Source organism: Lithobates pipiens, unplaced genomic scaffold, assembly GCF_037356315.1.
Source record: "Lithobates pipiens isolate NorthernLeopardFrog02 unplaced genomic scaffold, aLitPip1_a1.2 Scaffold_19, whole genome shotgun sequence".
In the NCBI taxonomy this organism is placed as follows: Eukaryota; Metazoa; Chordata; class Amphibia; order Anura; family Ranidae; genus Lithobates; species Lithobates pipiens.
In genome coordinates, this window is record NW_027507764.1 from 130496923 (window position 1) to 130519683 (window position 22761).

The 22761-nt window shown below is 39.9% G+C and overlaps 1 protein-coding gene and 1 non-coding gene across 10 annotated transcripts in view; both read right to left on the reverse strand.

Moving 5' to 3' along the window:
- The window catches only part of HDAC9 (histone deacetylase 9), an 880403-nt gene that overhangs the window by 676383 nt on the left and 181259 nt on the right, over positions 1-22761 (reverse strand). The window lies entirely within an intron of this gene.
- On the reverse strand, positions 20365-20497 carry LOC143999866 (U4atac minor spliceosomal RNA). The gene has a single exon (XR_013278183.1). It is a non-coding gene; the product is annotated as a U4atac minor spliceosomal RNA (small nuclear RNA).

A 22761-nucleotide genomic window follows, 5' to 3' on the forward strand; every position in this document is an offset into this window, starting at 1 on the left:
TTTTTATTACCATGTCATAGGCTGATGATAATTTACATTACAATTATAGAAGAAAATTGGTATTTTGCAGTTTTAAACAAAAAAAAGGCTATCTGTACAGGCATAACCCTGATCATTGGTTGTCTAATCTGAAAAATCTTGAACGATAATTGTACTTTTATGGTTGCAACTAAGAATGTACCTTGTACGCAATGTTTTACTCTTTGTATGTGCATTTGGCAAATAAAACCTTTTTTTTAAAAAAGTGGAACTTCAGTAATTTTTTCATCTTTCCATCTATTAAATCTTCTGCCCTTGTTTTAACGTTGGATAGTAAAATATTTTTTTTCTGCCAGTAAATACCTTATACAGCCCACTTCCTGTTTCATCTCTGGTAATAAGCCTAGATTTATGACATCATGCACAGCTCTCTCTCACTCCCATGAGAGTTTGCCAGGAAGGGAGAGAGGATGAGTCACGAGAGAGCCAATCAGAGCTGGAGGTGTTCCTCTATGTGTCTGCGTAAATCCAGGAAGCGTACAGGCAGCAGCTTCAGCTGCCCACAGTTAAAATTATTGCAGCCAGACTCAGTGGAGGGAGATATCTGCAGCATATTTGGCAAGTACAGAATCACAGTATATATAAAATAACATGCAAAGTGGTTGGAGGGAAGCTTCAGAATGGCAAAGATGTTTTTATTACAAATTATGTGAGCAGACTGCAGTTCCTCTTTAATTAAGGTAATAGTATATGAGATGATTATATTTCTACTGATGATTGGAAAAATATGCAGCCAATAATAAAGAGAAGCCATCTCTTTGTCTCTGCCACCTTTGTGCCAATAGTAAATCCAGTCCTGCAACACCAGTTTTTTCCATGTTACTTTTACAGGTCTGTAAAGGAATACTGGAGAGTGATTCCTAAACTTATTATGAACATAATTACTTGGCTTGTGACCACAGGCGTCCACCACTTGAATGGTGCAAGTGTGTTCAAGGACAGTAAAATATAAAGAAATAAGGATCCCAGTGACCAAGATTATCTTAATAATGATCTTACATCACCACCTTACCACTCTATACAATGATTTACTACAACTGAGACTAAGACAGCAATTGAATAGGTTGTATAATCTTTATCAGATTCTGTGTCACACAGTACTTGCTATATCCTTCCACATACTCATATGAATAGAATGTTATCTGTTTTTATATAACTCATGGTGTCATTTAAACTAAGGGCTTTTCCTTCTACATAAGACCTATAACTAACATTTCAATTCTCTTCAATGTCTCCTTATGCTACAATTTTCTTTTTTATCTAAAATCTATTTTGTATTAACACTTTTACATTAGTCCATATTTTTGTTATATTATTCCAAAGGCTGACATATACATTATTTTTTACATGTTCTACACTTCATACATATGTTTTTATCTCGTCTTTGTTTTTTCACTTTAACGTCAAAGAATCTGTGCTTATATTATATATTTTAGGAAGTGACTTGTAGTCACGAAACACATTTTAGGTCACTGGATTCGTACACACACACACACACACACACAAACACACACACACACCCCTAAGAGGTACCCAATTACCACACCATATGGGCTCTCTTTTTTTTTTTTTTTTGTGGATGCTCCCAAGTATTTGTTCCTTTGTAGGAACACTACTAACATCATATACTTTTCTTTTTTGTTGTTGACAGAGTCAGGAAGGGTTAGATCCTCTCTCATGTTTTTATTTTTGTGTGTTTGTCTCAATTAGGAGGATTTCTCAAATTTTCTGCTTCAGTGACGGTAATAATGGAAGTAATAGAATACACTAGAATTTCTTCAATGTGGACAGAAACAGCAATAGTAACACATTTTGAGTAGAGTGTAGAAAAATTAAAACTGTGATCAAGTTTATTTTCTGAATGTGGCCTTCTGTACCAGGAATCGCCATTCTCTTTAAATGGGGTGTCACTGAGACACACAGTAAGGGGAAGGTTCCCTGGTGGAGTTACAGACAGCTATAAAATGTGTTGGAGGTTTTAAACTTCTTTCTACTCTACTCAAACATAAAAAGAAAAAAAATCAATTAGAGCTTGGCCTGAAATACCAATTACAGCCAAAACATTTTGTTTTTTATTGCCCGTCTGCGTCCCTACTGGGAAAACAGAGACACAGATAAAAACATGCAATTTAGAAGAGTAGCATGAAACAACTGGCAATATTTTATTGCTGTCAGTGCATGCCTGTAATGGAGATAGCCGCTACCTGAATTTCTTGTCCTAGTGTCACATCAAGAAAAAGAGAAATGAAAGCTCACCAATGGGCTCACAGATAGAAATAGAAGCTAACATGAATTTTAACTCTTTCCCTACTCATTGAAAAAAACTAAAAATAGATGTAACTGCAGTTAGAATTTAAAATCCAAGGCGCGTAGTAAATTAAAAACGTAGATATCGTACTTATAACTTACACACTCACAGGACTGAGATAGAGAAGTAGGAGCTGTTGAGTACACAGGTTGCCTGGATGCCTGAACACTGATATAAAGTGGACATAAGCACCGACTTGGTGTAGACAGGACAAGATGGACTAAAAATATTGGCTGATTAAGTGAATGCCACACTTTAGCTTCACTCTAAAAATCACTTTACAATAAAAGTTTAGGCAGACACTTCAAGTATACCTTTTGAATGAAATAAAGTGTTTTGATTAAAAAAAGAAAAGGTTAAAAAAAGTTATTGCCAGTAAAGTGGTGGCAAGCTGTAATTTTCAATATCCTACTACATACAGTAATCAATCCCTTGGAAACACATTTGTCTTCCTCCCAACATCCCAAGTGGATGTGTTCAACTGAATGTCTGTGTGCAGAATATTTTCCACACTCTAACATTAAACCAATACATCATCACAGCTATAATCACTGTATTTTTACAGTTTGACATCAAGAATCAATATAAATAAATGTGTACATATACAGTATAAACATAGGAAATAATTTCTTTACATGTTACCATACTGCAAAGATACTGGAAAGCTTAGAATTCTCAACTGCGTGGTATATAGTTGCTGCTGATTGTAATGTGATAACTGTCTTGGTCTGTGTATATAATTGGCTCTGACGTTCTAAAGAAGGCTTGATTTTTAAGTATAGGTACACAATGATAAAAAAAAAAACTTCTCACTGATAATTATCAAAAAGGGAAACCATAATTATTACAGAAGTAAATACAAATCCAACTGAAAAAAATATGTAGCACTACCCCCACAGGGGCCACTGGTAATAGCTGGCTCTTCCCTAATCACATAGAGGCTGTCCACCTCCACAAACACCAATCCATGCACTCCGGCTCCAATAATAAGTCTAGGGGATGTCTTTTGAAATGTATTGCTTTAGAGCTTTAAACAGGGGAGGGGTTAGGGCATAGGATACTCCAAGACCCTGCACAGTAACAAGAGGATATTCTTCTCTAGGCTCCCACTCCAGGATTCTGCTGAGAACAGGGGAATGCCCAGTGGACTCCATTATCTTTTATCGAATGTATATATATATATATATATATATATATTGTCTGTCATTTTTTGATAATGCTGTGAACCAGGCTTGTGCCGAAACGTGTTAGCTGTATTTTTAACTTGGTAATGACCGAATAAACATCGCAGATGGAATTTCCAGTAGTGCTGGCTCTTTTGTTTCATTATTCAGGATACAGTTTTTGGATGTAGGAGGGACATCCTGAGCCTTGGAGCACCTGGATTTGGGCGTGCCGTTCTCTAAAACTTCCATAGTGGGCTTCACAGATCAGAGCGGTGTTTCTTTTGTGCTTGCTATCAGGGAAATGGCCAGTACTCTGAGACTCTGTGAGAGTGGTCTCCGTCTATGCTACCTCTGGTACTTACCATATTTATCGGCGTATAACACATATACATTTTTTTTTCAAAATAAACCACTTTGAAGCAAAATTATGGTCAGTACCCATTAATGCAGCCTAAATAGTGCCCATCTGCAGCCTCATCTGTACTCATCTGCAGCCTGATCTGTGCCCATCTGCAGCCTCAATGCAGCCTGATATGCGCCCATCTCCCATCAATGCAGCATGATGCCCATCTGCAGCCTCACCATCTAATTTGCAGTAAAATCATGCAGGAAATCACTGAGCCACCATCTCTTGCTCTCAGCCGGCAGTCACATACACAGTCCCACCTCTGCCATCGGCATTGGATCAGCTCCTGTGATTGACAGAACACTGGTCCAATGCCGGAGGCGGGAGTGTGCGTGTGACATCAGAGCCAAGTGAGAGTAAATTATACAGGAGATGATGGCTCTGTAAATTCTGGCGGTGCTCGGCAGCGCTCATCCCCCTCCTTCCCCTTAGAGATACACTATTGGCGTATAACACACGTCCGTGTTTTGTCCTCTATTTTCAGGGAGAAAAAGTGCACATTATATGCTGATAAATACGGTATATTTTAAAAGCACACAGTCACCAGAAATCAGTTCAGGGTCATTACTCCTAAGTCCACATGACAACTGCACTCCTTCCAGCCGTCTCCAAAACCAGTCCAGTGAGGGAGACAATCGTTCTTCAGACCTGATCCCACAGCCAGATCCCTCAGGAGATCACTCCAGTCTCCCGGCCCTGACACCATTAAAGTCTCAAGAATAGTTACACAGTCCTAAGGTTACCTCAGAGGGGCAGCAGTTTCCCCTAAAACTTGGAACCCTCTTGAGGAGAGAGAACAACCTTCCCAGGGCTTCACACTATGTATTAGCTCCCCAGCCACCTTCTGGACACTGCTCAACGGGGATTGGCCAGGCCATGATGTATAGTAAAGCTGTTTTTTGAATCTCCCTCCCTATGTTCTGAAATCTTTTTGTAGAAGCAGGGGGAAGAAATAGAACTTCCAGCCTATGAAACCCTGAACAGACCAGAACACACAATCACTGCTTCCTTGCCAAAAACAAAATTTGCCTAGCACCCTACGCTAGAAGGGTGCTACAAAAAAACCTGAAATTTCAAACAGCTATTTATTACAAGAGACTGGAGCTATCACACCAACTGAATTTTACTATTTTATTTTATAAAAAAAAAAGGAAACAGGCACTCACCATTGTTGAATTGCATGTCTTGATTCAATGGCTATTGCAGTGTTTACTGTATATGGTTCGAGCAGTAAAGTCTCACCCGAGGTCTGTTGAAAGGTGTTGCTGCCTTTTCTGTTGTACACCAATAACTGAGCAACCTCTCTAAGTTCCCCTTAATGTGTTGATGCCAAAATGCAGAAGTCATGTGTTATTGTGCTAGAAACAGGTTCCTTTTGCAAGTGTCACTCTGTCACACTATGGTCATTCATAAATTGTGCTTTTAAGAAGAATACTATTACACTACCGAATCGGTTAAGAGGTGTTCCTAGTTTTTATTTTCATTATGATTTTAAACAAAGACAAAGATTTTTTATAAATGAATCAACTATTATATACAGTACATTATATCCTTATTATATACACCATATAATGTTTAATGTCTTTGGCCAGGTTTTTCATTAAAGCAGTTGTATACCCCCCCAAAAAAAAAAATATTACAGTCCCTACAACAAAAATTGCCTTTTTATTTCTTAATACATTAAACTCTGAAAATACCTGTTGATCCTGCAAGGAGCTTCCTACTGTTCATTGGTGGTGGGAACCATCTGCAGATCCACCTACCCTCTGCAGCATTATCACCATTTGTGTTCACTCAGCTTTGTCTATGGCTAACTCTGCCTGATCTGGTCGGGTAAGAGGATTTGATTGACAGTGGCAGCTCCTGTCACTGCAATTCACAACAAGACAGATTGGTCCTGACACCACCCAGGCCATTCAAAACAGTCATGTGACCTGGTAGACAACCATCTGTGGGCTCACCTACCTCTGCGGCTTTACCGCCACTTGTTTGCATAATTCCTATCATAATAAGCAAAAGCTGTGTCTACAGCTTACTATGCCTGATAGGGTTGGGCAATTCACAACAGGGTAGATCCAGGTCCCTCCACCACCTGGGCTATTCAATGACCTGGTGCACAGACAATGAATGAAGATATTTAATAGCATGTTTTTAAACACTACTCGGTACAAATACTAACTACATTTATGAAAACAGCATATAGGTTTACAACTGTGTCTATATAAATGGGAACAGTACAGATCAGAGGATTTCTGTTGTTTGCTGTACAGAAAGCCAGTCTGTGCAGTGATGTAGGTAACTACAGTGGTGTGAAAAAGTGTTTGCCCCCTTCCTCATTTCCTGTTCCTTTGCATGTTTGTCACACTTAAGTGTTTCGGAACATCAAACCAATTTAAACAATAGTCAAGGACAACACAAGTAAACACAAAATGCAATTTGTAAATGAAGGTGTTTATTATTAAAGGTGAAAAAAAATCCAAACCATCATGGCCCTGTGTGAAAAAGTGATTGCCCCCCTTGTTAAAAAATACTATAACTGTGGTTGTCCACACCTGAGTTCAATTTCTCTAGCCACACCCAGGCCTGATTATTGCCACACCTGTTCACAATCAAGGCATCACTTAAATAGGAGCTGCTTGACACAGTAAGGTCCACCAGAAGATCCTTAAAAGCTACACATCATGCCGAGACCCAAAGAAATTCAGGAACAATTGAGAAAGAAAGTAATTGAGATCTATCAGTCTGGAAAGGGTTATAAAGCCATTTCCAAAGCTTTGGGAATCCAGCGAACCACAGTGAGAGCCATTATCCACAAATGGCGAAGACATGGAACAGTGGTGAACCTTCCCAGGAGTGGCCGGCCGCCCAAAATTACCCCAAGAGCGCAGCGACGACTCATCCAAGAGGTCACAAAAGACCCCACAACAACGTCCAAGGAACTGCAGGCCTCACTTGCCTCAGTTAAGGTCAGCGTTCATGCCTCCACCATCAGGAAAAGACTGGGCAAAAATGGTCTGCATGGCAGAGTTCCAAGGAGAAAACCACTGCTGAGCAAAAAGAACATCAAAGCTCGTCTCAATTTCTCCACAACACATCTTGATGATCCCCAAGACTTTTGGGACAACATTCTGTGGACCGATGAGACAAAAGTGGAACTCTTTGGAAGGTGTGTGTCCAAGTATATCTGGCGTAGAAGGAACACTGCATTTCATAAAAAGAACATTATACCAACAGTAAAATATGGTGGTGGTAGTGTGATGGTCTGGGGCTGTTTTGCTGCTTCAGGACCTGGAAGACTTGCCGTGATAAAAGAAACTATGAATTCTGCTGTCTACCAAGAGATCCTGAAGGAGAATGTCCGACCATCTGTTCGTGCACTCAAGCCGAAACGAACTTGGGTTCTGCAGCAGGACAATGATCCTAAACACACCAGCAAGTCCACCACCGAATGGCTGAAGAAAAACAAAATGAAGACTTTGGAGTGGCCTAGCCAAAGTCCTGACCTGAATCCTATTGAGATGTTGTGATATGACCTTAAAAAGGCCGTTCATGCTCGAAAACCCTCTAATGTAACTGAATTAGGACAATTCTGCAAAGATGAGTGGGCCAAAATTCCTCCAGGACGCTGTAAAAGCCTCATTGCACGTTATCGCAAACGCTTGGTTGCAGTTGTTGCTGCTAAGGGTGGCCCAACCAGTTATTAGGTTTAGGGGGCAATCACTTTTTCACACAGGGCCATGATGGTTTGGATTTTTTTTCACCTTTAATAATAAACACCTTCATTTACAAATTGCATTTTGTGTTTACTTGTGTTGTCCTTGACTATTGTTTAAATTGGTTTGATGTTCCGAAACACTTAAGTGTGACAAACATGCAAAGGAACAGGAAATGAGGAAGGGGGCAAACACTTTTTCACACCACTGTATATGTGCTGTGGGAGGAAAGGGGAAAGGATTGGAAAAGGGGTAATGCAGACCTTTAAAGCACATCTAAACCCAAACTCTAAAAACCCCATAATATATTGCAGCTGTCCAGTACTTATACCATGAATGGGAGTACATTCCCACTAGGGGGCAGACTGGCTAACCAGGATTTGTTATAGCAGCTGGTCTAGGCAGTGACAAAGAGGACCAGTGAAGTCTTGAAGGAACAGGATACTAAGGGGCACTATCACTATCCTTGGCTCCCAGACTGTGGCCTTCTGATTCCCCTCAGTAGGCAGCTAATGGAGACTGAGTATGGATATGTAGGAAAAAGTCTTTTGCAGCTCAGAGATCCTGGGAACTAGTACATTAGTACTAGTAAATAGTACATTGTTTATGGCAGGCAGGGTTGTCAGAACAACAAAACACAGAGATAAGAGTCTTAACATTGGAACTGGATGAAGGCTATATGGTCACTGTAGAAGCATACAGGCTGGCATGCAGGGGTTCACTTCCGGCAACAAAAAGTGCTCAATGAATGGCAGATGGGCGGATAAATTAAAGGTCCACCTCCTCCATTCATAGAGTGCTTTTCAATGACGGAATGATTGACTTCCCCATGACTGGGCTCTGTGGGGACAAAATATGGAGGAAATGGGTGGCTCAGGTGAGCACATTGCTGGATCCTAGGACAGGCGAGTGTCTGTTTATTAAAAGTCAGCACCTACATTTTTTAATGAACACAAAAATGACTGGAGCTCCTCCTTAAACTTTATTGCTGTCTAAGAAGTAAGATTAATGTGCAGGCCTCCTCAGCACCAGGAAAGGTCTGATTACATTGCATTAGGAACCCAGATTTCAGGTGCCATTTATCATAGTGTAGTGACACATAGAAGTCGTAGAACAATGGTGGAATAACACTTGTGCATTCCAACACAGCGTAAAAAGAAGTTCACTAATGAAATTTCATTAGAACAATCTGTTAACTCCTCTGGAATCTGCTGTTTGCAACACTAGCCGGTGTTCACACATTGTTACAATAACAGAGGTGTTATTTACGTTTTAATCACTTCAAAACTGGCCACTCCTGGGCCCTATTAACGCCGCAACATTTATCATTGAGCCAATAAAAAACATTATTGCCTGGCATAAAAATGTTACAGTAGGTCCTGCTCCACAAAACACTTTGCCGTTTTATTAACTATCACAGCCTTCGGTGCACACACCGAGTGCGAAAACATGTGCTCAATAAACATTGAAATGTACGCATAAAAAAATAAAATAAAATAACCACAAACAAATACAAGACCTGAAAATTTGTCCTAAATTATAAGGTCAATAATGGTTTGGTAATGAACTTTTCTTAAATGCCAAATAGTACATGCTTAATTTTGCTTTAAGATGTTAAAATATTGTAGAAGGCACCAATACCATATACTGTATAATCCAAAAAGTTTTGGCTATTTTGAAATTTTGATCAAAAAAGTGTTCTTACAAGTGGACATCTAGAGACACAGCTTAATATACAGATACAATACATAAACATGTATTGTTTTAACCGTCTTTTGTTTTTTCTGATTTAAAGTGATTGTAAATGATCAACTTATAAAACAACCCATTCAGTTAGAAACAAAAGGAAAAACATTTTGTACAGCTATAAAAATTAGAAAAACATTATAATTACCATTTTATCCTAGCAATCACATTCCCTCTGTTCTCAGCTGCATAAGAGCTGGGGAAGAAGAAGAGGAGGAGGAGGAAGAAGGAAGAAGGAAGAAGAAAGAAGAAAGAAGAAAGAAGAAAGAAGAAACAGCACACTGCAATTGCCAGTGAATGACTGTGTAGCAAGGACATGTCAGGATAAGCATTTGAGGAGAGCACACTGAGTTCCCAGCATGTCCTCCCCTGCTTAGTGTGGTCAGTTTTTAAAACTAAAGCAAGGAGACTAGCAGGAACACCAGGGACCAAACGCTTTACACATTCTTCGCAAAAAGTACAACTAGGTTGGCAGCCTCATCCTCAGATAAATAAGCTCATCGGTGCCTGTCACATTCCACGTATTATACATGTTTCTGTTATTGCATTGTGCCATTGATGTTTTTATAAATGTTGCCACCTAGTGTTGTGCCAAGTCACTACAATGTGTTATTATGTGCATCTTGTACCTCCCCTTTTGTTTCATGCTGGTTTGTACAGACCTAGCTATAACCTCCCTGCTTTTTTTCTTGTTTCTTCGGTTAGATTAAATTCATTGAGCCAAGGCTTAGAACATTACTGTCCTATTTACATATCAAAAGACTGGAAAACATTCACTGTATTGTACTTATTTGAAATAAAATTACATTGACATAAACATAAGTGCTTTATTGGGAAATTAAAGGGTTAGTTCACCTTTTCAGAATTTTTTTTTAAAGTTCAACTAACACCATACACCCCCCCCCCCCCCCCAGATGCCACTATACTTACAGCTCTGTGGATCAGTGCCCATGCAGCTGGTCCAGCAGTCTGCAGATTTAAAATCTCCACTCATCTCCCTCTTCTCTGTGCAATGCTTCCAGGACAGATCAAAGAAATGCTCTATGCTGGAGCTGGATCAATCTGATCCATCCTGGAAATGCTGCACAGAGAAGAGGGAGATGAACGGGGATTTAAGTACAGCAGGTAAGTACAGGTAAGGTAAGTACAGCAGGGAGCAGGGGGGTGGGGAGGGTGTACAGTGTTAGTTCACCCTTTCACCTTTCATATTAGGTGATCTAACACTTTAAGCTGCCTGTGGACTGTGCCAAGTCAGCAAGTGACCATGGGTCTGGGAGGGGCTAGGAGGTACAATATGTCATTGCATATACTGCCATTTAAAACAGAACACTGCTTTTTCATTCGCTGTCCAATTACAGGCATGGGATAGGGACTCTGCTCTGCATGATGGTGCTGTTTTTGTGTGGCAGAACTATGTAAATCTCAGGGCTGTATAGACAGAACTATATTTCTTTTGGTAGATAAAACAGCTTTCATATTTTAATGACAATGTGTTTTTAAAAGCGTGCCAGGCACTTGAGAGAAATATCAGTAATGGCACTCGGAAAGAAAGAGGAAAACCCTTTTCAGTAATGGTACTGGTAAAGAGGAAAACCCTTTTCAGTAATGGTACTGGCACCATTATGAAATGAAACAGAATTTCTGTATCACACAGTGGACATACAGTACACTAATAGCACCTTCTAGCTGATTGGAAATCATTACACCAGGGGGCTGTTGTCTTAAAGTGATTGTTATTTTTTTTTTTTTAAATACCTTTACAAACATGTCTATACTTACCTTCTCTGTGCAATGGAATTCCACAGAGCCGCCACAAACCCTCACTTTTCGGGTCCACCACCAGCCCTCCTGGCCCCTCCCTTCTGTCTATCGACCCCATGGGAAGCCAGTTCCCATGGGGGCACTCGTGTGTGCTCACACCCGAGCCCCGCTGCAGTGTCCATTGTGCCCCCCGTTCCCTTGTCATTGGTTTTTATTGACAGCATTGGGAGCAAATGGCTCCCGGTGCCCCAGCAAAGCCAGCAAGACCCGGAAATGAGGGGAGAGAAGAGCACAGACCTGCACAGCGCTGGATCAATTGAGGGCCGAATAAAGTCTTAGGTAAGTAAAAGAGGGGGTGAGGGTGGATGCCGACGCCTACACATTTTTTACCTTAATGCAAGGAATGCATTAAGGTAAAAAATGTTTAGGCTTTATAACCACTTTAAGTATAATTACATACAATTACAAACCTGTAGCCACCAGTTTTTTTTCAGTATACCGTTGGTGAAAAGTCAAAGAATACCACACAGTGTTAAACATATATTGCTTCACACACAGTATTTGGATTCTAAAAGCCAAGTTTGATTTATATTGTGCTTTAATGTGTTATGTGTTGTCCATTAATATGAAAATGGAACAAGAACTAAATAAGCAAGATCAATACTTGGAAAAGCAGAAGCAATTACACGAGCATGGCTGTGTCATTCAACAAGAAGTGATGAACAGTTAGGTAAATAAAAACAGCTGCAAACCTTGCATTTGGATTAAAACATTTTGTTGCTTGCTTTTGTACTGAATAAAAGCGCAATAATAAAAAAAATCAAATTTTTTTACATCAGAGTAGCACCGAATCACTAAGATGAAAGATTGAATCACTCTCTGGATGGATAGGTAATGTGGGCATTAATAAGATTTTTCTCACTCTTGCTCCTTATCCCCTGCTAGATTCTTATGTGAATAGCAGTGTCTAATGCTAGCCATATACTATATTCAGACTGGGGTTGCCACCTTTTCCTCAAGTCAAACCCAACCACTTTAGAGGCACACAGCTATTTTTTTTTTGTAGTATACATTATAGGACTGTAAAAAACCAGGGTCACCTTTTGGGTGCCTCAAGGAGAGAAGTAATGCGACTTTCTTAGCGTGACCAGTGGGTGTTGCCAAATTGTGTAAACAGTGGGAGATGCTTAAAGTGGATGTAAACCCAATTCAGGAAATTGGACCTGGCACATATATCTCTAGTGTTTATCTATCTCTCTCCAAAGCTCTAATTCCTGTAATTTTCTGCTGCTCCGTTCTTATGTTATCAACATGATAACTTCTGACAAGTTCTCCGACACAGCAGTCAAAGTCAGCTGAAAATTTGTTTTGGGGTGATTGCTATAAATAGATTAGCAAAGAGCTTGTCTATTAAAAGTACAGCTCTGCAAGTATCTTCGTTCTTCTGCCTATGTAGAGGGGGAGTGTGTGCCTTTCCTCCAATCAGCTGTCACACAGTGTATGCCAAGACTCCCCTCCCACAGCTGAAAGAACAAATTCTAACATGATGTTCATTTTCTAAAGGATATAGCAAGCTGCAGACAGCAGATACACATGTATAATTTATATTATAGGGAGATATGTTTCATCCCTGTGTATTATCTGAGACTGTTCACTTCACTGGGTATATGTGAGGGTTTACATCCACTTTAAAGGACATGGTTAAATAAATCAAAAGCATTGCTGTACTCATACATTTTGCGTCGATTAATAAACGTCACTGTAAAAACATGAACAATGAAAATATACGTTGTTTTTTTGAAGAGGGATATCTCGGTAACCGCAGCAGCTGCTGCCACAACCGAGGTATCCTGCTTTACAGGAGGCGGTCCTGTGTACTATAACGGTGGTCTCCGCAGCAGGTTCGCTGCGAGATCACCGTTATCGGCAGCGGGAGAGGTGCCACCGCCCGCCACTCTCCCGCGCCCTCCGCCGCTTACCGGAGCGGAGGCAATCGGGTCCTACTGATGGCTGGGTATGGAGACGAGTGAGGCTAAGATTCCCCCCGCTCGTCTCTATACCATAGGAGGACGGAAGCGACATCAAAACGTCACTTCCGCCCATACCACTTAAAGGTATATTTTTTTCATTTTTTAAAATGGCATTTTTTTTTTTTATTGCATTTAAGTCCAAATATGAGATCTGAGGACTTTTTGACCCCAGATCTCATATTTAAGAGGACCTGTCATGCTTTTTTCTATTACAAGGGATGTTTATATTCCTTGTAATAGGAATAAAAGTGATCCATTATTTTTTTTTTTCTTAAAGTGTAAAAATAAATAAAATCAAGTAAAATAAATAAGAATTTTTTTTTTTAAACGCCCCCGTCCCGACGAGCTCGCGCACAGAAGCGAACGCATACGTGAGTAGCGCCCGCATATGAAAACGGCAGGCAAACCACACATGTGAGGTATCACCGCGATCGGTAGAGCGTGAGTAATAATTCTAGCCCTAGACCTCCTCTGTAAAACACGCAACCTATAGAATTTTTTTAAATGTCGCTTATGGAGATTTTTGAGGGTAAAAGTTTGAGGCCATTCCACGAGCGGGTGCAATTTTGAAGCATGACATGTTGAGTATCAATATACTCGGCGTAACATTATCTTTTACAATATAAAAAAATTGGGCTAATTTTACTGTTGTCTTATTTTTTTATTCAAATACACAATGCACAAATACGGTGTGAAAAAAAGTATTGCAATGACCGCCATTTTATTCTCTAGGGTATTAGAAAAAAAACGAAATATAATGTTTGGGCGTTCTAAGTAATTTTCTAGCAAAAAAAAACAGTTTTAAACATGTAAATGCCAAATCTGAAAAAGAGGCCTGGTCCTTAAGTGGTTAAAAGTGTTGGTAGGGCAGAGGACGGCATGTGAACAGTGTCAGTAAGGCAGTGCATTGTGTCAGTAGGGCAGAGGACAGTATCAGTAGAGCAGCGGACAGTGTCAGTAGGGCAATGGACAGTGTCAGTAGAGCAGTGGACAGTGTCAGGAGAGCAGTGGACAGTATCAGTAGGGCAGTGGACAGTGTCAGTAGGGCAATGGACAGTGTAAGTAGAGCAGTGGACAGTGTCAGTAGAGCAGTGGACAGTGTCAGTAGAGCAGTGGACAGTATCAGTAGGGCAGTGGACAGTGTCAAGTAGGGCAGTGGACAGTGTCTGTAGGGCAGGGGGCAGCGTCAGTAGGGCAGTGGACAGTGTCAGTAGAGCACTGGACGGTGTCAGTAGAGTAGAGAATTGTATCAGTAGTACAGTGGTGTCAGTATTTGTAGATTTTTATTATTTCCTTTTATTTTTGTTTATAAATGTATTTTTTATTATTTTTACAATTGTTTTAACATACCTGTAAGGAGGCTTTGGTGAAATATCATAGATCTAAACAGTGATGTGGTCACTGTTCAGCTGACAGCTTTCCACCTAGCTACTTTGATTTTTCAATCAAAGTTCATTGAGTCAGGTTTTAAGCAGTAGTAAATTCACTGCCCCTTTAAAAGGCCTTGCACAATGAGTGCCCCAAGCCATGGTGGGCCACTGCTATGGTGACCAGGAGACTTATAAATTAAGAGTTTATGATCCTCCATTCATACACATGTAGAAGACCACGAGTCCTGCATGGGCTGTGGACTGTATATGGGCATAGTAGTAAGACCCTAGTCAGCCTTGTTTTGTAGCAGGCCCCCAAGTTTAGTGTGTGTGACTCAGCCCTGCTTTCAAGGTGGTGCTGAAGCGGCCAACTATGGCTTGAATTTTGACAAATTGCTATTGTTATTGCTATTATTGCTATGCACAGGCAGCTTTATTCTCTCACTACCTAATCTCCTTGCATTGACACAATAGCATTTATAGAAAATATTGGCCAGAAAATTAAGACTTGGCTTAAAAGGAATGTATAATGTTTTTGTAGTGACTCAGGCCTTAAGCTGTTGCTGTTCTATCTCCTTAACTAACCCATAATGCTATAGAAATCCTTTGTCGTGAAGTAAATGTGTATTTGTAAAATTAAGATGGAATACATAGTGAAAAAACATATATAAAGCAACAGTTCAAAATCGCACATTTTAAGCATTCTTGGGGGAAAAAAAGACAACCAAGGTCTGAATATTTAATCTGGCAGTTGCCCAGATGAACACTCTGCATTGATGTTAATGGTTCTTTGGACTACTTTACCAGCTGGCTGAGCAAAGTGGAGCACATAAACTGTTTTTCCCACCTCATTAAGGATCCTAATAAGTATGTCTTCTACTCATTTATCAGATCACAAGGTGGTGTTAAAAGCAGGGGACCAGACGTCACCCACAGAGCAACAGGAGCCCACTGCACATTCTGCCAGTATGAAAGGTTATGTGGTCTTTTGAACCACTTTCTATCAATACACTTACATGCTTTGTGAGTATTAGATTCAAATTACCAGATGAGCAGATCTTGCATAATATGGTTAACTTCTTAGAAAATAAAAAGGAACAAAAATTCATTACTAAATCTAGGAAGGTTAGAAAATATATAGCAGATGTGAGACATAACCAAAGGAAGTGAAAATATATCCAATCACCCTCAATCAATTCTGAGATCTCAATGATTCAAAATATACTGTATACCCCACAAGAATATAAATCCTCATTGTACTACTCAAATACATAGTAAGATGACATCTTGCCAAACTCCAGATTCTAAATCTTGGTGTGGTCTAACATGTCATATTCTTATTTACACATATACTACGTCATTCAAGTGTTACATTTCAGGTATTAGATGTACTTAAAAAGCATAAAGTGCTGAATGAAATGAATGTTTAAAAAAATCATACATTGCTCTCACTTTAGAGGTGGTGGTAAATTATGCAGTGAAAATGTAAAAGTTTTATTTCATCTTATTAAAACAGTTAAACACTGCTGCATTTATGCACTATGCATTTATATATGCATATCCTATTCTTTTTTGCTTTTTAGTAAAAAGAAACCTACATTGCTAGGAAAATAGAAACTGCCACTGCTAAATCAATCACAGGGTCAGCGGTCACCTGAAGTCTGACATTTTCTGTCCTGCAAATTGCCTGATCTTGCCCAGCAGTGGTGGATTAATTCTATCGCAGGCCCACGGCTGTTCTCAGTGAGTGCATCTTGTAGAAGGGTCAACATGCTCAGCTATTTGTGGTTTTTGTATATGTGTTTGTGAGAAAACATTTCTGTAGGGTTTAGAAAGCAATATTCAAATTTTACATTTGATCGTATGCAGTGGTATACACTACCGTATGAAGAAAAGAACAGCTGCATTTAGACTGTAGTGATGGCTCACCTAGAGCGGCATCTTCCTTGTTTGAATGCACTACTGTATGCAATTTACCATATGGTGGTGGTGGCAATAATATCAGAAGGAATTTCTGGTTCGCTGAGTGCGTATAGGTATTGTGAATGATAATTTTATAATCATAATAAGACATTACTGACATAAAAAAATGACTTCCAATGCATGCTTTCAGTGTTCTCCTTTCCATTAATGATTTTTTAATTACTTGCAATGTTCTTTTGAACTTGCTACAAAATATGGCTATGTCTTCCCTCCATCCTTGAATATCACAGACCTCTCCTCTTCTGATAGTGTCTAAAATGCTCTGTGCTGCCCAAGCTCCTCTACCCTTACTTTCGAATCCCTACATAACCTTTTAGCCAGCTGTTGTGGGAGGAGTCAAAGGGACATCACAACCACGATGGCAGAGCCAAGCACCACTCACAGGCACTGGAAATTTACAAATGAGAGGCTTTTGCATGTAAATAACATGCATACATTTGTTAAAAGACTGGGTAAACCTAGCTTAGTCGGCCTAGTCTTCCTATACCTCCAACTTTCTAAGGTCTCCTGTGATCTATAGGGGGTTACTCAGTGGCAAAGCTTGACCTTCTTTCACCCAGGGCAAAGACTTATATATCCCACAAAATGAGTATTAGTCCTAAATCTAGACGGGTGGCTGGATGTAACCGGGTGTTGTAATTCTAACTTCAATGTAATTCTCACTCTTGCACTAGATGTCTTGTCTTGTCTTTTTTTTTTATTTTCATGGAATTATTTTTAGGGGAAGCTTCTCCCTTTAGTACTAAAGTTAGATGGGGGGGGGGGGACCCAGCATAGGATTAATGTGTCCTCTTCTGCAGGCTCCAGGGACCATCTTGGGGAGATCTTTGTTACTAACACCCACAAAATTTGCAGCCATTGGGGATAGATAGATAGATATATATATATATATATATATATATACACACACACATGCATGATCATCATTGGTGCTAATGGAAGAAACAGGAATTATGCCTCTTTGTTTGTGTTAGTGGAAGGCATAGTGTCTTGTCTTGCATCGGTGAGAAGAAACGTGCCCCCAGGGCTGGATAAACGCAAGCAAAGGACTGCTTCAGGCCCTTTGGCTGCAATTTGGAAACCACTGATATAGAATACATTTCTGAAGATAAAAACTGTGTAAGCACAAGATTTCTCAGTAGAAGCATAGTTTAAAGTTTGACAAATTCTCCAAAGGAGAACCTTTTCTTGGTTAACTAAGGATGTATATCTCAGTAAAGATTCATTAATAATGAAACTACATTCCAGCTGGGACATTTATTATTGGAAATGGGGACTTCTTTTGAAAGACCTAGCATGAGGAGAAGTAGTATTGGCACCTGAGTGATGGAGGACTCTGTAGGTGTGTAAACTAGTCTAGCTCTGTCACACTGAAAGCTCCTCATTCCCCAGTAGGGTGAGAGCGTGGGTCACCATATTGGTGTCCCTTGTAATAGCCCTAAATGTTTGGAATATTTTGTCCCTGTTTTGAGATGTGGAAATTTTTAGCTGGCCATTGGGTGGTCCTGGGTTTGGAGAATCAATATCAGATAGCCTTGAAGATGATAGATGAACCTAGTAATATCTGTTCTGCAGAAGCTGAATTATGTGAGGTGAATGGGCTCTGTTTTTGCATACAGTGTAGCATGACCGCACAATAGTCATTCAAAATGTGACAGCGCTGAAAGCTAAAAATTGGTCTGATCAGGAGGGGGGGGGGGGGGTTTAAGTATCCAGTAAGCAAATGGTTAACAACCATGAAGGTCGCCATGTAAATATTTCCCTTTTTATCCCAATATCAAATGCAGATCTTGAACTGGTGTGTAGTGCAAGGCTGGTGATTACTACTAGACATGTGCATTCGTTTTCGTCCGAATGCATTTTCGTCCGAATTTCAGCAATTTTCGTTTTGACAAACGATAACGAAAGCACAAAATCCGAAAAACGACAGATCCGACATAAATAAATGCTTTATTTTCGTTTTCATTGTTACAACAGTTCAAATTTTTTCTTAAATTTGAGGCAGGGTTCCCCTTAATATCCATACCAGACATGAAGGGTCTGGTAATTGAATTTGGGGGACCCCCACGCTTTTTTATTTATTTATTTTTTTATCAATGACTTTCAATGAGTGTTCTCTGTATTACGGAGCCGACAATTCATAATAGCTGCGAGTGATTTTAAAGGACTTTTTTTTTCCTGCATAAATGACACTTTGTGCAGGGACAGTTCTAAGCACCAGAAACATGCGCCCCTTCACAGGCATACTATAGATACCCCCCCACTACGAAATTTAAAGGAATATTACACTTTTATTGTTTCACTTTAATCATTATTAAAATCACTGCTCCTGAAAAAACGGCCGTTTTTAAAAAATTTTTTTGCATTGATACATGTCCCCTGGGGCAGGACCTGGGTCCCCAAACACTTTTTAGGACAGTAACTTGCAAATTAGTCTTTAAAATTAGCACTTTAGATTTTTAATGTTGGAGTCCCATAGACTTTAACAGGGGTTCTAAAGTATGCTATATACTAGCTCTGTCGAATCTTCTTTATACATTCGACAGACACCATAAGCCTTTAAAGACTTCAAAGATTCGACCGTAATTCATGTGGATTTTCGGACGAATGCAATTTTTGAACGAAAAACGAAATAAATAAAAACGAATTTCGGGAGTAACTAAATAAATTAAGTTTTCGGATGAAAACGAAATTCCGAAACGAAATATTTTACTCTCCACATGTCTAATTACTACTCTCTAATTCTGAAATTTGAGTTTAAAGTAAAAAACCAAGAAGCAAGCTATCACATAATTATTTTTTTTGAATAGCCCGTGGCATATGAAACACATCCAAAAACTCCTCCCAGTGGCAAAAAAAAGTGCACACAATCACATAATGCTACATATAACCATTCCAGGCTACTTTGAATATTATTATGGGAACTAGAGCATCTCTAAGGCAGGACTTGGGGCCCACTAAGGAAATATAACCATTGAGGTTATGGTGAATTGAAAGAACCCAACATGCTCTCCAAACAAATCAGTGCACAGCACCACAGGGCTTGTTAGAAAAGAAGGTATTCACTCTTTTATTCCAATACCAATTTCTTTGGGTATGGAGGTACTTTAGCCTTGCCCCTCTTGCCCTCTGCACCTCAGTATTGGTCAGCAAGATTGGCCATTATATTAATAGACTATGCAGTGCAGGAGGTGATGAGAATAAAAGATACCAAAGTATGTGCAGGCACCTCTGGGTATATGCAGATTTTGCTGACAGCTCACATATTTAGAGGTTGGTGCTGATTACATTTAATGAGGGAACAGGAAGAATACAGATTAAGAAAACATATTCTGAAAATTGTATTCAGTATACTGTTTTCATTAATGCTCTCCTCAGTTTTTTCTTTTTTTTTAATCATAGACTTACAAACCTGTAAAACAAAAACAAATTTCCAACTCATTTTGCCTAGGTGGGTATCACACAACACAGTAAGCAACGGAAAAATAGTGTGAACACAGCATTCAAGCCTATAGGTAAATTTTCCTTAGCTCTTTTTCAGAAACTCTATAATATATATTAGATCAGTGATTCTCAACCAGGGTTCCTCCAGAGGTTGGTAGGGGTTCCTTCAGCATTGGGCAATTTCTGCCTCACAAATAAGTTCCCACTGACACTATTTACTACTGTAAATCTTCCCAACATCCACAAGTGTTAAAACCATTCTTCTCATTGACCATAACACAAATGTATCATGAATTGTAGATTTTTAATAGGGGTTCCTTAAGACCAGAAAACTATTTCAAGAGTTCCTCTGTGTAGAGAAAGGCTGTATTAGATACTATCTTTTATAACATATCAAAGGGTCCAAAAATTGCACCTTACTAACATAAATATCTATATGTTAGGGGTGCTTAAGTGTTGTCTGTGGTGTTAGCAGTACTGACCTCATTAACCATTCATTGGTCAGCAGCTCAACCCCAAGAGAAGGATGGTTAAGCACTACATCGCCACAGACTAAGGGTGCAAAACTTGCCCAGCATTTATGTTAGGGAGAGAGAAGTAAAATTTTCTATCAATACCCAGAATGCTCTTCAGCTTATATATTGCCAAGGTATTTACATAGTACATTTAGGTTTCTAGGTATATTTAGTGTTTATTTGGACCAGATTTTTGTAGAGAAGTAAAATTTTCTATCAATACCCAGAATGCTCTTCAGTTTATTTCAAAGGCATTTGCATGCATAGGTATCAGAAGTGTTTAAATAGCCCAGGTTTTTGTAGTTCAAAGCTGTTTTTTTTTGTAGACAATCACATAGCTTCCAACTGTCCTTGATTTCAAGGGACTGTCCCTGATTTGGAGCAATGTCCCTCTGTCCCTCATTCCTCCTCATTTGTCCCTTATTTTGGTCTGATCTATGTAGATGTATATAAAATGCACTTTTTATCTGTCAAAAAGCATTTCCCAGTTCTAAATCTTTCATTCAATTTCTAAATTGCTGCATTTGTAAATTTCAAAAGCCAATACAAAGGAATAGTAGTGGTAAGAAAAAGTCCTTGTGCACTTATTCACTTAAGCTCCGGATTATTTTGCCGGCCAAAGACCAGACCACTTTTTGTGATTCAGCACTGCGTCGCTTTAAAGCGGGAGTCCACCGGGACTCCGTGTTTTTTTTTTTTTTTTTAAAAGCCAGCAGCTACAAATACTGCAGCTTCTGACTTTTAAATAGTGACACTTACCTGTCCAGCGCGCCCGCGATGTCGGCACCCGAAGCCGATCGCTCGCTCGGCTGCCGGGTCCCGCCGCCATCTTGGGTATGGGAATCAGGAAATGGAGCCTTTCGGCTTCATTTCCCGGTTCCCTACTGCGCATGCGCGAGCCGCGCGGCGCAATCCGGACGGTCCCCGCTGCCTCTGGGAGCTGTGTGTTTCCCAGCAGGCAGCGGGCACTTGCTGAAGGGGGCGGGCGCTTGCGGAACGGGGCGTAACGTACGCCCCGTTCCGCAGAGAGCTAGCCCGGAAGTGGGTGCAGTTACCTGGATTATCCAGGTAACTGCACCCCCCTCCCCCCTGAAAGGTGCCGATTGTGGCGCCGGAGGGGGGGGGGGGGATTCCGATGAGCGGAGGTCCATTTTAGGGTGGACCTCCGCTTTAACTGGCAATTGCGCAGTCATGCGACGTGGCTCCCAAACAAAATTGATGTCCTTTTTTTCCCCACGAATAGAGATTTCTTTTGGTGGTATTTGATCACCCCTGTGGGGTTTCTTTTGTGTGCTATAAACAAAAAAAGAGCGACAATTTTGAAAAAACTCATTATTTTTTTACATTATTTATTATTTATTTATCATTATTTATCCCCCATATTTTTGGGGGATAAATATCCCCCAAAAATATATATAAAAAAAGTTTTTTCTCCTCAGTTTCAGCCGATACGTATTCTTCTACATATTATATTATATATATATATATTATTATATATTACAAAAATTGACATAAGCGTTTATTGATTGGTTTGCGCAAAAGTTATAGCGTTTACAAAAAGGGAATAGTTTTATGGCATTTTTATCAATAATTTATTTTTACTAGTAATAGCAGTGATCAGCGATTTTTATCGTGACTGCAACATTATGGCAGACACATTTTTGAGACCATTGTCATTTATGCAGCAATCAGTGCTATACAAATACACTGATTCCTGTGTAAAGTACACTGGCAGTGAAGGGGTTAACCACTAGATGGTAGTGTAGGGGTTAAGAGTGTCCTGGGGAATGTTTCTAACTTTGGGGGCATAGCTGTGTGTGACACATCACTGACCTCTGCTACAATGACAGAGATCAGTGACACTGTCGCTAGGCAGCATAGGGCGATTCTTGTTTACATTAGCATCTCCCCATGAGATGGCTGTGGGTATCCCCGTGGTGATCGAGTCCGCGGGACCAGCGATTGGACTCATGGAGGTCCCGACTGATGCGCACGTGATGGCATGGCAGTAGGAACGTACAGGTACGCCCATTTGCCTGTCAGTGCCATTTTGCTAAAATTTTGGTAGGTATGCAATCACAGTAATATAACAGCATCACATAATATAAAATCACAGAAGGGGAGGATCAACAGTGATCAAGAGAGAGATTAGACGTAAGGCCTATTCACACAATTGCAAATCATTAATACAGGATATGAGCTGTTTAATGCTCAAAAAATCGTGCATGTACCATTTCTGGCACTGCACGTTACGGTATGTGGCTGTTTTCAAGATGCAGT